Raw genomic sequence first — 18,457 nt, forward strand, 5'->3', positions numbered from 1 at the left:
CATACAAAGAATCCCAATTGGGCAGCTGATTGGAAACTAGTTAAACACTGAACACTTAATGGGCCAAAAGCCCATTTCGAGCTAGGCTGATATGATCACCCATCTATGGGGCGGATCCGGGATTAAAGTTAGCAAAATGATTGAGCCTTTAACCGTATCCACTCTAGGAGACCAAATTCAAATTAGATTTGAATCTGGTAACCTCCTGATAAGATCAGGAGTAAGCTAACCTAATCTGTAGATAGGATTAAGATCATCCCCTATGCAGATACTGATTTGGATTGGGATAACTCCTAATTAGGAGGTTTCTTAATTAAGAAGAAAAGAGGAGGAACCCTAAGAGAGAAAAATCAGAATTCGAACCTAAGGGATTGGATCTCATACACACTCTAGAGAGAAGAGAAGAGAAGCGTTTTCAGCCATCATCATCTCAGGAGTTCTCCTCCAGCTGTCGCCATTCTTTCTGACAAGATTCGATCTTTGAAGAAGAAAGAAATCAAGAAATCAGTTCTTGACATCAATTTTGTAGAAAAGACTGAAAAGATTTGGTGCTCACAGTTTCTAGAGGGTTCTTGCGAAGGATTCAGTGTGTAGGACGCACTCTGTTGGTTCCGTTCCCCCCATTGCTGTCATCTTCAGCAGGAGCGGATCTTGGTGTCCTCTTTGGGCATGAACACCAACTTTGGGAGATACTGTTTCTCTGTATCAGGTATAATCCCTCCCTTGTCTTTGGTTTAGATTTGGTTCGATTATGGTTCAAGTAGGATCATTGAATACTGTAATCTAAATTTAAGGGCCCAAACTATGCCGATTGGTACAGAAAACTTATGCTGGTCCTAACTTCCGAAAAGTTAGATAAGGTAGTGAAAAATCCTGCCCCGGAGCATCCGGGTGATAGGGCTTCAAGGTAAGATGACTAAGCAGCCATTTGACGGTAAGCCTGAAAGATGTGTAGGCACACTTGGCCTAATACATACAGATGTGTGTGATCGCCTAAGTGTTAGGACACGGAACCAACACGTGTATTTCATCACCTTTACAGATGATTTTTCATGATATGGTTACGTGTATCTAATGAGACACAAGTCAGAATCCTTTGAAAAGTTCAAAGAGTTCAGACAAAAAGTCGAGAAACAGTTAGGGAGACAAATTAAGGCCCTTCAATTGGATCGAGGTGGTGAGTATCTCTTTGACGAATTCATGGACTACTTGAAGGTCAATGGGATACTATCACAATTAGCTCCTCCTGCTACACCTCAACTCAACGGTGTTTCAGAGAGGAGGAATAGGACCTTGTTGGACATGGTCCGGTCATTTCTCATACACTCAGAATTACCTACATCCATTTGGTAATAAGCATTAAAGACTGCTATCTATGTGCTGAATCGGGTTCTAACTAAATCGGTTATGAAAACTTCATATAAACTCTAGACCGGAAGGAAGCCAAGTGTAAGACACTTGAAAATTTGTGGTTGTCCTACGCACATTAAAAGAACGATTGCAGACAAGTTGGAATCCAAAACCCGCCGTTGCCTATTTATAGGCTACCTAAAAGATTCGGTGGGTTATCTATTCTATGAACCAAGTGAGTAGAAAGTGTTCTACAGTCGAAACGCCCAATTCTTAGAAACCAAATACATCATAGTCACTCATCGTCAGGAAGTAGTTCTTGATGAGGAGAGCTCAGGAACAGTGGGAGATGTCCCACAAGTTCCAGGTAGTGACCAACCTAGAAGATCCACTCGGGTATCCAGGCCACCAGTCCAATATGGTTATGACCAGGATAGTTACCTGGTGGAAGCCTTGACTAGTGAGGAGGATCCCGTAACTTACACAGAAGCTATGTTAGATATAGATTCCAAGAAGTGGATGTAGGCCATGAGAGCTGAGATGGACTCGATGGAAACCAATGGAGTCTGGACTCTAGTAGATCCGCCCTCTAGGGTAAAAGCAATTGGTTGCAAATGGATCTACAAGAGGAAGAAGCACCCCGTTGGTAGGATTGAGACCTATAAAGCTCGTTTGGTGGCGAAAGGTATACTCAGAAAGAAGGCATCGATTATGATGAAACCTTCTCGCTCGTGGCCATGCTTAAATCCATTAGGATCCTGCTAGCTGTAGCAGCATACCATGACTACGAGATTTGGCAGATGGATGTCAAAACCACGTTCCTGAATGGAGATCTTAGTGAAGATATCTACATGCAGCAGCCGCAAGGCTTCATTGCTGCTGGTCAGGAACAAATGGTATGTAAACTTAATAGATCCATATATGGACTTAAGCAGACTTCTAGGAGTTGGAACATCTGTTTTGATTCTACCGTCAAAACATTTGACTTTGAGCAGAATCTGGATGAGCCCTGTGTTTACAGGAAGTCCAGTGGGGATAAGATCACCTTCTTGGTGTTGTACATAGATGATATCCTACTCATTGGGAATGATGTAGGAATGTTCACTTCGGTCAAGGTATGGCTATCACAGCAGTTCTCCATGAAAGATCTTAGAGAAACTTCATATATACTGGGTCTTTGACTCTATAGAGATAGATCAAAGCGGATAATTGGATTACCCCAGGCTGCTTACATTGACAAATTTGTCAAAAGATACAGCATGGAGAACTCTAAGAAAGGAAACGTTTCAAGTACAGAGTCACTCTCTCTAAGAAGATGTCTCCCAAGATTACTGAGGAGATTGAGGGCATGAGAGACGTTCCGTATGCCTCAACTATAGGGAGCATCATGTATGCCATACTGTGCACTCGCCCAGACATTGCTCAGGCGGTGAGTGTGGTAAGCAGATTCCAGGCCTACCCAAGGCAGGGGCATTGGACTGCTATGAAGAACATACTTAAATACATTCGAAGGACAAAAGAGTTTTGTCTGGTATTCGATGGTAGTTCACTACAAGTTCTAGGGTATACTGTTGCCAATTTCCAATCGGATCCAGATGATAGAAAGTCTACATCTGGGTATGTTTTCACAATAGGATCGTGCGTTGTTTGCTGAAAAAGCAGTAAACAAGGGTCCACTACAGATTCCACAACTGAGGCCGAGTACATTGCCGCAAGTGAAGCTTCCAAGGAAGTCGTGTGGATGAAGACATTCATACACGAATTGGGAGTGATTCCATTCAGCACATCACCCATCCCGTTGTTGTGTGACAACAATGGAGCGATCGCCCAAGCTAAAGAGCCTCGGGCCCACTCGAAGTCAAAGCACATTGAGAGGAAGTACCACATACTACGGGAGATCGTTGGTAGATGGGACATCCTACTTCAAAAGGTAGTATCAGTGGATAATGTGGCAGACCCATTGACTAAGCCACTGACACAGAAGGTGTTTGAGGAACACGTGAAAAGTATGGGACTTCGGTTTGTACCAGATTGGACCTAAGTGCAAGTGGGAGCTGTTGGATAGTTTTGTATTTCCTTAGCTTTAATCTGAATTGATGTACTTTTGATATTTAGTGTAAATAAATAAAGTGCATGTTTAATTCATGTTGTTTGGTATAATTCTGTATAAAACCCTAAAATTGGACACTTATTGAGACTCGTGTTAGTTTTAAATGTTCACAGCCATTGGATGAGTCTAGGGAGATTCATCCTGCCAAGGCTGATACTGGTGCGCTACCAAGTGTTGGGATGGCCTGTCTTGGCCAACAGGGTAAGACCCAAGGCACATGTAGTATGGGATTACTCGAATCCTTGAACTGAACCAGATTTCCAGTATTGCCCTGGACCTTGGAGACAAATGTGCAAAACTGGAAAGTTGCACTTGACCCCTAGACTCGATTATGATATTTCACTAGGTGCTGGATTGGGCTGCCTTTGATATGCCAATCAGTGAGATCCTTAGCGGGGGTCAAAACCTTGGCATGTTAGGGTAGTTTGAGAATTCATCTGAGTGGGTGATCATAGTGACAGGATCAGCCCCTTTGTCAGACAAATGTAATGATCGGGAATGCACTCTCTCTAATGGAAGTCAAACTTCCGGTAGTTGATTTCAATCGTTGGAATTTTGTTTTGCAAAATTAATATATATATATATATATATATATATATGTACAGTTTCAAAATGTTTGGAAATGGTTTTAATTCCCGGGATCCATGTGAGTGGAGAGTGCAGCACTGTTCCTTGCAGCCAAGGGAGAGGTCCTTTCTTGTTAGGCAGTGCTTGATCATTTAGGGCTTAGAGGTTAAGTGTAAGGCCATTTGGGATAGTACCTGATGGGCTAATCTTGCACCTGCCCACAGTCCCTGGGTTTTTATAAAATGGTTTGGCCCAGGGACCACTTAATGTAAGTGTTGGGCCCATAGGGTCCATGTGATGGGCTCAGGGGTTCATTGAGTTTTTCTGTGAATTTGGCTGGGCCGAACCCATGTGGCTGGTGTGTAGATCAGTGCTTGGGTCCCACACCATACAAAGAATCCCAACTGGGTAGCTGATTGGAAACTAGTTAAGCATTGAACACTTAATGGGCCAAAAGCCCATTTCGAGTTGGACTGATATGATCACCCATCTATGGGGCGGATCTGGGATTAAAGTTAGCAAAAGGATTGAGCCTTTAACCTTATCCACTCTGGGAGACCAAATTCAAATTAGATTTGAATCTGGTAATATCCTGATAAGATCAGGAGTAAGCTAACCTAATCTGCATATAGGATTAAGATCATCCCCTATCCAGATACTGATTTGGATTGGGATAACTCCTAATTATGAGGTTTCTTAATTGAGAAGAAAAGAGGAGGAACCCTAAGAGAGAACAATCAGAATTCGAGCCTAGGGTTTTGTGCAACAGAACATCCTGCGAATTGGGATTGGATCTCATACACACTCCAGAGAGAAGAGAAGGGTTTTCAGCCATCATCATCTCAGGAGTTCTCCTCCAGTCGCTGCCATTCTTTCTGACAAGATTCGATCTTTGAAGAAGAAAGAAATCAAGAAATCAGTTCTTGACATCAGTTTTGTAGAAAAGACTGAAAAGATTTGGTGCTCAGAGTTTCCAGAGGGTTCTTGTGAAGGATTCAGTGTGTAGGACGCACTCTGTTGGTTCCGTTCCACCCATTGTTGTGTCATCTTTAGCAGGAGCGGATTTTGGTGTTTTTTTTGGGCGTGAACACCAACTTTGGGAGATACTACTTCTCTGGATCAGGTATAATCTCTCGCTTGTCTTTGGTTTAGATCTGGTTCGATTATGGTTCAAGTAGGATTATTGAATACTGTATTCTAAATTTAGGGAATATGATTCCTATTTAGAAGAAGGTAAGAAAATTTTTGAAATTCGCCCACCCATTCCACAACCTTTTTGGCGTCCATACGATGGATCCTACCATCCTTTCATTCTGCATTGGAGGCGAGATGTGTTGATTTAGTAGTGGTGGTTGAACACTTGTGTTCCAGCGAAGATTTTAGGTAGGTGTTTGGCATCAGTGCTGGGAACATCACGTTGTTTTCTCATAAAAATGGTGCTTAATATGTGGAATTGTGAGCACTTATTTTTTTGTTTGGAACCGGTGCTGCCACATAGGCATTTTTTGAGAAAACAACACTAGTTTTGTTTGGTACCAGTGCTGATAGCAACGTTTTCAACATTAACATATATTATCCAATGTCCAAGATGATGCCACATCATTGCATCACTGGCAGTAACACTCCGTTTTCTTAGAAAACATTGGATTTGGAGCAACGTTTTTTCGGTACCAAATAAAATGACATTGTTTGAAGCACCGCTTTCTCTAATGTGGTGCCTATGTGGTACCATTTTCTCCATAAACGGAACCAATGCCAAACACCCACTAGAATAGCTTCTTATTTCAGCTGCGTTCCTTGCATCCAGAATGCGTGATCGACTTTCTGGATTTTTACTAAACTTCTGACGTTTTTATATAGGGCCCAGTTTTGAACATCGGAAGTGGCATCATGAAAGCCCTTCCAGACGAGCACTAATTTTTGTCAACCCGATTCCTTGGAGCTCACTCCCATGCCCGAAGTCCAACCCAATTCAATCCAACCCGAGCTTTGACATGTATTGGGCCTAATTTTGGGCTTCGTAATGGGCTGAAATGTCTAGACGATGTTTCTCATTTTGTTCCCATCAATCCGATCCAACCCATTTAGAATCTTGTTTCTTACCAACAATTCTAGCGAATCTAGTCTAAGGAGGACAACCTTGCCAGTCCACCAAAGGATGAGTCATTAAGGATATGTTTGGTTTGACGGAAAAAGTAGGGAAAGGTAGAGAAACCTTTACAAACTTTGTATAGATTTCCCTACCTTTCCCTACTTTTTTCCTTCAAACCAAACACAACCTAAAATGCTTAATTTTATTTTAGGCAATATAAAGAGAGGAGTGAGTTGAAAGTAAATCCTTCAACTGAGATTGATTTATTCATAATACAAGTGGAAAATGAATGATTTCCTTGGAAAATTATATTCAATACAAAAACAAAAGAAGTCTTCTTCTAATTTATTGGGCTGTTTGGACTTTGATTGAGGTAGAAGCAAGAAAGGATTCGTGATTTATACTTCACCATAGGTTCCAACTAAGGAGAAAAGAGAAACACAAAGAAGAAGAATGTGATTTTTAGTCTACTCTAAGGGCCTATTTGGTTTGTGGGAATGGTTGGATGGAATCGGAATTCCATTCTCATTCTTGGTGGAATGGCATTCCCCTATTTGAGGGAATAGTCATTTCCTCCCCTCCCTTGGGAATGACATTTCATTCCAACTTATTCTAATTCTTATTCTGATTTTTTCCTTTAATCAAACAGACTATGGGAATAGACTATTCTGATTTCGATTCTGCCAGACTTTCATCCCAATTTTAATTCCCATTCTGAGAATGGACCAAACGGACCCTAAGAGATGTGTACTGCTGTTGCTGCTCCACTTTGGCTCCACAATCTAAACACAGCCTTGATGCTTGGCTAAACTTGGAAAAGAAACCTGAAAGGTTAAGCAGAATGGGCATCAGCAGATCTGAATCAATGGGACCAACCATCTTTCTAGAAAACGACTTGTGAAAAAAAAAATTATATTATTAGAATGAATGTCATTCTCCTACCATTACTAGTCACTTTTTTGGAACATGGCCATATATCTTTTCTGTGAATAGCTCATACATTTTTAGTTAGAACTATATATATATATATATATATCTGGCCTTGTTTTACTTTTTCTGTTTTTTCAAAGGTCCCCTCAACCCTCTTTGAATCTGGTTCACTTACTGTCTACCATTATCTCTCCCTCTCCTATGGGATTTTGATTTATTTTAGTCCAATTCCAGATCTCAGGTTGTTGGAACATTTAAATCAATGCTGACTTTAATCGGATAAAAATTTGATCCAATAGAAAACTAGGTGCAGTAAGGGGATGGGAAGGAAAAAAAATGAAATGGATTTGAAGAAAATGGGTTTTCCTAGGTGGGACTGAGGAAAATGAGGCATGACAGGATGAGCATAATAATGCTGCATATGGACCAGAGCAAGGGAATTCCGTGAATTCCATATAGTGGGTTCATTTCGTGGTAGAGAGGAATTCAACATTATATTGATAATTTAGTTAAAGGGAACCAAAGTGAAGATGAAACTAAAATCTCAATTTCCAATCCATTCCCACCATCCAATTGTTTGCTTTTAGATATTCTAGCGTGAAGTACGTGTAATGGGCCTGGGATATGTTGAATTATTGGTCTCAGAGTGAGGATGAGTATTATGGGCCTGTAGGGATATGTGGGGATTGGGGAAGAGAGAGAGAGAGAGAAAAGCAGGGATTCACGTAGTGGAGCCCAAGAAAAGGAGTGAACGAAAAAGGGAATTACGGGGTCCAACTCGATTCAGCCTTCTTAGCAGTTCACTACGAGGACTGTTTGAAGAAGAAGAAGATAAGCAGGTGAAGAGGATTCCCAATTCCCCAACTCCCCAAATTATGATTTGAACTCACATAAGATTCATGATTCATCTCGGTTCATGGGCCCACCCAGCCAGTAAGCTACCTAGGTTTGCGTACTTTTGTGCTGCCTCTGCCTGCCGGCCTTGGTACTTTAAATTTGAAGCCTGCAATATTTCTGTGGATTTACTAATTAGTCACGTGGCAAGAATCCCTCTGCAGTCTGAACAAGCCATGGATTTTCTTACTTTGTCTAATTTGCTCATTTGTTTTTATTACACTGTCCAGCTCAATCACCAATGGTGAGCTTTATACATTCTCTCTCTTTGCCACGTGGCATATGAGAATGGAGCTCAACATGAACATGGACATGCATGAGCTCCTATTTTGGTGTTTACTCTCATAATTCAGATAGCCACGTGGCAAATCAAGAATTTCAGATATCTTTTTTCTTTCTGAAATTTTGGCTAATACTCATTCACCCATTTGTATTGCATGTCGCTGACTGCGTCCAAGACCCAAGCTTAGCACAATTCATTCACCGACACTTACAGTTCAAACCAACCATGGCTTCAATTAATTTTTCAGAGGAGAGAGCAGACAACCTACAATTTCCTTTTCCAAAATAACTCAACAAAGTCTACCAAAGACAGTCGGGAGATTTAGGTGGCTTGTAAAATATAAAATATAGGTATTCTTGTTCCAACCACCAAATTATTATTAATAAGTAAATAGAGAAAAATTTTATTTCCAATCTACGGATGAATCAAGGACAAATCCTAGTGCTGTAGAAACTCCTACCATACTTTATGGAATAATTAAATAAAATATATTATCATAATAACTATAATTAATAAAGATTCTTTTTATTATTAATCTAGATTCCAGGAGATCCAACTCTAATTTTGAAATTAATACACATTATATATGCTTAAGATAAGATGGTATCCTCCCATATTTGAGTATTCAAAATTCCTATATTTTGTAATCCGTGCCTCACGATCTTCTTTTTTTTTTTAATTTAAAATAAATTAACAAATAAACTTTGTTTAATTGTAATTGGACAATTAATGTGAACAAGAATGAAGGTGAGGTGCGCTTTATATCTGAGTTTTAGAGTAAAGCGGGTTACATCTTTTCCTTTATTAATTTTTTCTCTTTTTGATAATGGTTAATTAATTAAATCTAAGTTGACCATTTCTCTTGGAATAAACTTACCTTGTGTTTGGTTTGAAGGAAAAAGTAGAGAAAGGAAGAGAAAGATAGGGAAACCTTGTCTCAGGGAAATTGTCTAAAACTCACCATGTCACTAACTTGACGTTAAACAAACTAATGGGTGTTAATATATTACCATTTTAACCTTCATAGAAAAATATAAAATATATACAAAATAAATTAACAGTATTATATATTACCATTTTAATATTTAGACATGAAAAAAAGGAAAAGTCCAAAAAAATATTTTCAAATATAAAATACATAAAACATAGAAATTACAAAAAATATAAAAATTATAGAAATTGCAAGCAAAATAAAAAATTAATTTCAAATTATAGAAACTATAGAAATTGTAAAACAAAATCAGAAAATAAAAATTGTAGAAAAAACACCAAAAATTATAGAAAAACATAGAGATCGTAAATAAATAACAAAAATACAAGGAAATTTATAGATTGTAGAAAATAGAAAAATGTCTAAAAAACAGAAATGATAAAAAACATTGGAAATTTTATCAAAACACTAAAATGCAAAAAAAAAAGGAAAATTGAAAGCTGAAAAAGACCAATTTTCCTCTAACTCACCATTCAAGGGTAATTTTGTTATGAAAATTGTTATTTATGCTGATATGGACGCCTTTATTAAGAAGCATTAACGGTGCACTAATGGAAGGTGAATTTTAAAAAATAAAAACTTATTTACACATTTTAAAAAGTTATGGTAAGTTTAAGAGAAATGTTAAAAACTTATGGTGAGCTTTAGACAATTTCCCATAAACTTAAAAGGTCTTAAAAAATTAATTTCACAAAAAGAAAAATTTTTCATTTTTATGGAATGGTGTTAAAAAAAAAATTGAATGTTGAGACAGCTGTTAGCGTTATCTGGCTGCCAAATAGAAATGGATAAAATAGTACTGTGTGAATGCATAGGATAAGGTGACTTCCGAGCTGTGTGGGGAAAGAAGCAGCAACAGTAGTAAAAGCTGGACCACTGTGCATGTAGACTGGGAGTTCACACTGTGCTCCACATGCACATCTCAACCTATATAACGTATATGAAACATCTTCCGTATTTTTCATTAGAAAAAGTTCCCAATACGTGGTTGGGATGCGCCCGTGGGATACACTCTATGGGACGCACAGGTGGCGTCAGCCCAACGACTAAGACAGGCCCGTTGCACACTTTGGGCCCAAAGTTAAAAAACGCCCAATTTCCAACTTGTTAGACGGTTAGATCTCTCTCTTTAATATCTTGTGGGAATGCATTGGTTTTATTTGATAGAAAAAATAAAAAAGAGAGAGAAAAAGAAAGTGCAGAAAAAGTATTAAGGAATTTCAGAAAATCGGTAAGAATTTTCCTCCAATTTTCTATTTCTCTCTTAGTTCATGTCAAACTAAACATAAGATGGCAGTATTATCGTGTAAATGTTAGACCACAAGCTTTCGGGAGTTTAATTATTTTGCATATGTTTTGAGATGTAGCCAAGACAAGAGATGTCATGTCCAAAACAAAAATAATACAGAAATAAGTAGACCATTCCATCCAAGTTTTGTTTAGACCTGTAGCTTTTGATAATTGAATACCAAAATAATTAAAGGGAAAATTCCTGATCGCCCTATATTTTAGGTGTTCTGTCAAGTCAGTCTTCGAACGTGTTTTTGGAGGATCCTGCACTTTTAAATTGTGTCTAATATGTTCTTATTCGTTAAGAGATGTTAGTGGATAACTGAATAGATAAAAACACCCATCAGTTGTCATCTAATTCTCTTTATTTATTACTTTTACATAAACCAGTTCAAAAGCTGAGTAGCTTGAAATGGTAATATTTCAGATGCGGCAATTGGCAAAGAATAAGGGAGCAGGAGTTTGAACAGGGGAGTGGGAGTTTCAAGAGTTGATTGGTGTCCAGTTTTATAACTCTTCTTCCCTTTTGTTTCTTTTAATACTAAGATGAAATGGGTAAAATGGCCAGAAAATACTACAAAGGGTAATTTTGTTATTTTAAAATTATTTAATGCACACCTAATGTCATATGAAAGTATTGATTGACGACCAACTAACGGTAGAGCCTTATTAGACACAATTTGAAAGTTCAAGATACTGCATAAATACATTTTGAAGTTCGGGCTCAGTTTGTAAGGAGTATAAATACAAATATATACAATATAAATACATATAAAATAATACAAAATGCAAGGTTTTAAACTCTATATATTTGTATTTGTACTCCTTTCAAACTGAGCCTTGGGGGATGACTTGACACAACCAAGGTTCAAAATTTCGTCACGTATCGGCCCATATCGATTAATACGTATCGTTCTAGCAAGTTTTCGGCATGGTACATGGTACCAAATTGAATGTGCCATATCTATTCGTCGTATCGAGGCCGTATCGTGCCTGTATCGTACCCATATCGTTGAGTATCGGTGTGTTTCGGCATTGTATCGGCCAATATGCTATCGTATCAGCCGATACAATACGATTTTACTGTGGTGGAAATGCAAATAAAACTCTCTTCGAAAGAGGGTTTCTACCCATTTCAGAAGGTCTCTTTCTTTCCCAAACCCTTCAAAAAGTTTTTTAACTTTTTTAAAGACTCAAATCTTGTAAAAATTTGTCAAAATATCTATAAATTTGCAAGATTCATCAAGTTTTTCAAGGTTGTGAAAAAATGAGTGAAACTAAATATGTTTTTTCAAATTTCTTTTACATTTTCAGACAATGTTAAAAAAGATAAGGGGAAAGAAAGTGGTTTACCCCCTAACCTTCGGCTAGGGGGCTTCGCCCGCTTCGACAAGACCTCCCTTTTAACAACTATTATGCATTTTTATTTTTCTTAATATAAAAGTTTTATTAAAGATAAAGAAAAAAATGAAATCACCCTTCCTCCTTCCTCCTCTTAAGGAAGCTTACACCTCTTGCATTCTGAACTATGCTTCACACCCTAGGTAGTGGAATGCCTCTGTGTTTTAAAACATTGATATTTATTTATTTTTTTAACTTTTAGAGTAAAATATGCAAAATAATTATTTCATCTATTATGTCCATAAATCCATTCATTTTTTTGTTACATATTTACTTTTCTTAATTTTAATTTAATTTTTAGAATAAAATATGTCAAATAATAATTTGAATAAAAATAAATAATTATTTAGTTTTTAGAAAATTAGAATAAAACATGCAAAATAATTACTTGATCTATTATGTCCATAATTAGATAGTATGTTTTTATTCCCAACTTCTCAAATATTGATTATAATATGTTTTTTCATAAAACCCAATAAAATGTGTTATTTTTATGCATAAATAGCTCATTTATGTCTTATATTTAGTGATATTGATGTTTATTTATGATTTATTAGAGTATTTATATCATTTCCATGTGTTTCCATGCATATCTTAATTTTTCGTCTATATCCATGTGTATCCCGATTACGTCTCTTAAATTTGCCTTTCCAATATGCATAGCGTTTCCGATACTTTGAACCTTGGATGCAACCCCAAAAGTTCTAGATATTGTTTAGGAATTTTTCCCATAATTAAAAGAGGCCAAGACTGAAAACACAGTTATAACAGTTAAAGGCAACCCAAAATCCGTAAACTTTATTAGTATTATTTCTTATTATCTATTGAATTATTTTTCTTGAAAGCAGCTATCTTATATCGAGTCTATTTCTCCTGAGATCCTAGCCTTCCCAGGTAGTTGGGACAAGCATTGTTTATTGCATGGTTTTTAAAACCAAACCGGCCAGGGGTCTGGTTATTGGTTCGAACGGTCCGGTTGTTCGACCCAAACAGTCAGCCCGTTTTGACAAAAAAATAAAAATAAATAAATAATTAAAATATTTGAAAAATGGTCGAAACAGTTTGAATGGTTAACCGGCCGGTTCAGCGATTTGCTGACCAAAATCAACGGTTTTGGGGAAAAAATTGGGTTTGGAGAAAAACGGAGAACCGGTTCCTAGTTTTTCCGGTCCAATTTTAAAAACCATGGTTTATTGGACTACTTGTTCATAGAATTACGTTTCTATCTTTCATTGTGTCAATAGTTGCTTTTTGTTCTGTTAATTTGTGATTTGGGTAGGCAATTATTGCCTTGGGCACTTGAAAAGTTTGAAGTTTTGGAATTTTGTTATGCTGAATACAAAATGCTGGCCATATCATATGTACAAGACACCAAAACCATATATTGGGAACATCTTCTTATTAATAACAATAAATGTATAAGATATGCTTATGGTGAATAGAGCCCAGATTTCCTACTCACTTTTTCTACCCACTCTCTACCCACCCTGAATTACAGCCACACATCTCTCAATTCATAATAGAGACGTGTGGCTCCAATTCACAGCGGGTAGAGAGTGGGTAGGAAAAGTGAGTAGGAAATCCCAACTGGTGCAAATGTAGGGTGGTGTACATACACTGTTTTGTGGTTAGAAGATTTGGACTCAATCTTCACTCCCAATCCGAGACCGGATCTGCTCCTTACATAGGGGCGCCTCACATGCACATCCTATCATGCACTGAGAACATCTCCCGCACTTGTAAGTTATTATTCAGGGAGATGTTCCCAATGCACGGTGGATGTGCCTGTGAGGCGCCCCTGTGTGAGGAGCAGATCCCGTCTCTCCCAATCCATGTCTCACCTATCCTCACATCGATTCACAACACTTGTATTCGTGCATTGAGAACATCTAATCTCTATATGTATATATTTTCAATTATGGGAAGATGTTTCCAATGTACAATTGAAAGATTATGAGGATGGTATAAGTAACATGAGTTGTGCTCAGACTTGAGTTTTGCCAAAATTTTAAGCGAGAATGACAGTTCAACCCCGGGTCAGAATTCATAGGCACAAAGTACGGTTGGGGTAGGTGTCAGCTTGGAATTGATGCCAATTCACGAGTGGGCATCAGTGCATAGGTTGGGGGGTAATTGACCTTTTAAAATGTTGTAGACCTACAATGAAAATCAAAATTCTGCAATGGGTCTGTCTGTACTTCTCTGAAATTTTAATGGGCCTAACCCGAAGCTCGAGCCCGAAAAGTGTAAAGCTGAACTTGAAACGTGGCCTTGAAGTCCAAATTCACACTACACCCACCTAAGGTGTTAGTGGACCGGTTTTGGATTGGACCCCATCTAAACCAAAATCTATTTGGACAAATCAAGACATATTGAATTGGACTAATCCATACTTAATGGTCCAGAGTATTTATTGGATTGGACATGGTCCATCCATAATGAATTTATATTGGATTAGTGTTAACATCCAATTTTTCCTCGGTCCTTTCACCCTACCTCTTTGTACTTTCCTTTTAGACCCAAAGCTTGGAAGCATAATCAGATGAAATTGGAATTTTACAAAGCCAAAAACATCCTCTTTGGACACAATCAAGGACCAAAATTTTGTCGCGTATCGGACCCTTCCCGATATGCACATACAGAGGGTGCTTTGGGTTGGAGAGTGGTTCAGAGGGTAGACCGACCTTAAACCGGCCCATCTGAACTAGTTTTGAGGATACACCCTATCAGTGTATTGGCCTGTATTGATATTTTGAACCTTGGACACAATCTACAGGACAAATGAAAACATCGATATCAAAATTGATGTCCAATCAAATATATCCTACAAACTTAGAAAACTATAAATTAGTCACACATCTACCGTTCATCACACCAACTTCTTTTCTAATGGCCCTGATCCAACACATCCATCGCCTTAAGATCACTAAGATACAATTCTATTGCAAGTCCACAATGATCAACCTCAAAAGTGCCAAGATCTCATTCTAACGACCCTGCACAACTAAAATTAGAAAACCTAGATTAACCATTTCTTTTGTAGATCAAAACCATCCAATTGACTTATCACCTTAATCCATACCTACCTACTAAATTTCAGCGCAAATTTCCTATGTATAACCTCCCATCAAGCCAAATCCTAATTTCAATAAATCTCATCGATTAGAGCTTATCATTCATCATCCCAGCTTCATTTGACCGATTATATCTCACCACTATGTTCAAATTTTGAAAAAAAACTCAACATGTCAAATTTTACGACCAAACTCCTCCACTTGACTGTTAAAAAAGTGAGATTCCACTCCGAGTCATCTTATTAACTGATAAATCATTGACCCAAATCAAATCTATCAATCTACACCAATGATCAAAGACCCATTACTTCCATCAGATTCAGGATGTTCAAAAGTGCCTATCCACCAAATTTCATCACAAAATTCCCCTATTTGACCCTTTATCAAATAAAGATTCTATTTTAACAAATTTTATTAATCTAAACTTGTTAACCATATTATCTCCGTCATCCTAGCCCTATTTGGCCAATCATACCTCACCATTGTATTTAGAGACCCAAAAAACCCAACACATCAAATTTCACAATCAGGTTCGCTCGTTTGATCGTTAAACTAAAAAAATGCCATTTTAATGTGCTAGATTGAATCACCACCTCAATGTCCCAATCTAAAACCTCAAAAGTGTGATGCTTAATGTCAGACCCATTCTTGACCTGTTCAAATACTTGGACCAGTGAAGTTGAACTTAATAGACCCAAAAAGCCCAAAAAACCAAAGATACCCCCATTGAAAATTAAGTAAAGACAAAACCATTTTTAAAAGTTCATCAAATTTATGTTTTTTGTCACTAATACTCCAAATATGAGACTACCGTGACATGCACACCCCAAGCTTTCATTGGACACACACAAAACCCATGAAAACCACCCCCAAATTGAAGAAAACCTTTCACCAAAGATGAATGCTTGGTTGGGTACCATTTTCTTTGAAAAACCTTTGTTTATTTATGTAACCATTGAATCCTAAGCACTGGAGCTGAACGAGTTTTAGACCTCTTCCTCTCCCTTCCTCTATAAATACAAACCCAACTCAAGTTTTGGAGAGAGGAAACCTGATGGAGGAAACCTAAGGGAGCTTTCGAGAGAACTTTGGGTGCGTATCTAAAGAAGAGGGATCTTAGAAGCACTCCCAACCTCTATAAAACTTCCTTTTGTGAGAAACCCTTAGATATCTAAATCTTAAACTTCAAAACACCATCTGTGTTTCAAATTTGAATTTTTCCTGAAATCTCCAAGCATTCATCCATATCAAACCTCTATTGAGCCCATTCAACTACTCTTTTGATTAATTTGATTGCTAGAATTTCGCTATTGAAGCCATATACAAGAGGTAAGCCTCTCACCCTATCTGTAACTCAAGTTTGTTTTTTCTATGCTGCTTGAAGTTTTGAGACATTGGAGAATCACTGTTCTCGACTTCTTCTAGACTGAGAACAGAGGTAGAGAGGTGAGGGTCTTAGGAAAGTCAGTACCTAAGACCCGATAGCATCACCCCAAAATCGGTTTTAGGAGAAGTTGAGAGTATGTTTCTCCAGATTTCAGAAATTCCAACAACTACTTCTATTTCTTTTCGTGTGAAATAAAGCCTAGACAACTCTCATATTGGGCTACTACAACAGCTTGAAGAGAATGGTGCCTAACACTTTCCCTCTCCCAATCCTTTTGGATTTAGAATTTCTCAATTGTGTGTCTTTTCCTGTGGAGAACGGAGTCACTATCAAAGACATAAATTGACTTTTCAAATTTAAAAATGAGGGCCCATTTCCTTTAAAACATGACTAGTAACTCCATTTCTTTGAACCAGAGCTTTTTGAAACTCACAAATGGATTAGATTAAGCCAATATTTAGCCTATTGATAATAGACAAGAATATAGGTGTTAATGGACTAAGGTTTGGTTTAGAATTAATTTAAATTAAAACAAATTTGAACAAATTGGACGGTTCAACATTAAATTAGACTGGTCCAAAATGATCTAAAATATTCATTGGATTGAACTGACCTGGTCTATTTGTAACGGATTCACATTAGGGTGGACCGGATTGGACCAAATCATCCAATTGACACCCCTACACCCACCTTGTTGGATGGCTTTTTTCACCAAAATGCCAAATGTAGTGGAAAGTCCGGTAGCGCCGCTTAGTTTTTGTGACAAATTGATTGAAAATACAATAGCACCCCTATATTTGTTGAACAATGCAAAGGGTCATTTTTAAGTGAACAAAATATCAATTAACACCTTACTCTAGTTACTTTTTGTGAAAAAGCTGATTTCTTGTTTTCGGACATTTCAAGAAATCCCAAGATCCTAGCATCCTTTTATCTTCTACAAAAACACTTCTATCGTAAGAAAATTTTAAGCTGATTCAGCACTCTCTCCAAAGCTCTTTAGATTGATAGTGAGATCATTTTGGTTTTTTTGCACCATTAGAGTAATGGGGGGTTGTCTCATGAAAAAAGCATTAAACGGAATGCCTGTTTGGGAGGGTTTCGCTTTTGGCTTTATGACTTACAGTGTTGTAAGACTCGAATTGGGCGGACGGTTGGGTGGTAAAAATTGGGAATTGGTGGCCCTTTTTGGGTTTTGGTTAGAAGACAGTTTTCACGATTTTCAATAAAAACCGAAAAACAAATTCCATCGAACCTTGAAGCAATTAAGCAACTCAATCAAAACTTTAGCTCTCTTTGGTTGGATTAGCTGAATAAGATGACTGTTCAGTTAGCTGTGGAATCAATGATAATATTCCATCAGTAATAAATTCATGGATTACACGTATGAAAGATGTGAGTCTCATATATTTGATTATTGGTATAATTGGTTTCACAGTTTGCTGAACAGTCATCGCATTCAACTAATACTTGCAAAAATTGAATGAATACTGTACCGCTTACATATCTACTTAAGCTGTGTTTGGTTGGAATTCATTAGCCCCCAAAATAGGCCCAAAATACTGATAAAAAGGGTGGAATTTCTGGTAATTGTGGGGTAGTTGAGGGGGAAGTTCAGGTATATCTCGCAATTATATTAGCTCTCCAAGGTTTATACATTTCAAATTGCAAAAGAAAAACCCATACAGATGGGCCTAACTTAGAAACAATATACCAATAGCTTTTTAGCTTAAATTTACCCAATGAATTGAGGCCAAAGAGGGGGACCAAGGCCAATATTAGAGGCCTTTTGTGCCCAACCACATATGATACATGCTACCATGTGAGAGTTGTCCATTCATGAAGCTTTGGCCTAAGAGAGAATTTGAATTTTAGTAAAGTCTAAAGCCTATAATATACCCAGCATGTTATAAGTAATTACCCTAGAAAGCAAAATAAAGCAAGGATTGAGAGGAAATTAGGTGGTCAAATTAAGCCAATCTCACCTTAAATTCACTAAACTACACTGAGGACTAGGTAGAGAGGTAGGGTATGACATGGTTATGGTCATTCGTCAAGGATAACGACGGCCACTAACCAAACATCTAA

This window comes from Nelumbo lutea, chromosome 1, assembly GCF_056320005.1.
Source record: "Nelumbo lutea isolate HS-2025 chromosome 1, American lotus-T2T, whole genome shotgun sequence".
NCBI lineage: Eukaryota > Viridiplantae > Streptophyta > Magnoliopsida > Proteales > Nelumbonaceae > Nelumbo > Nelumbo lutea.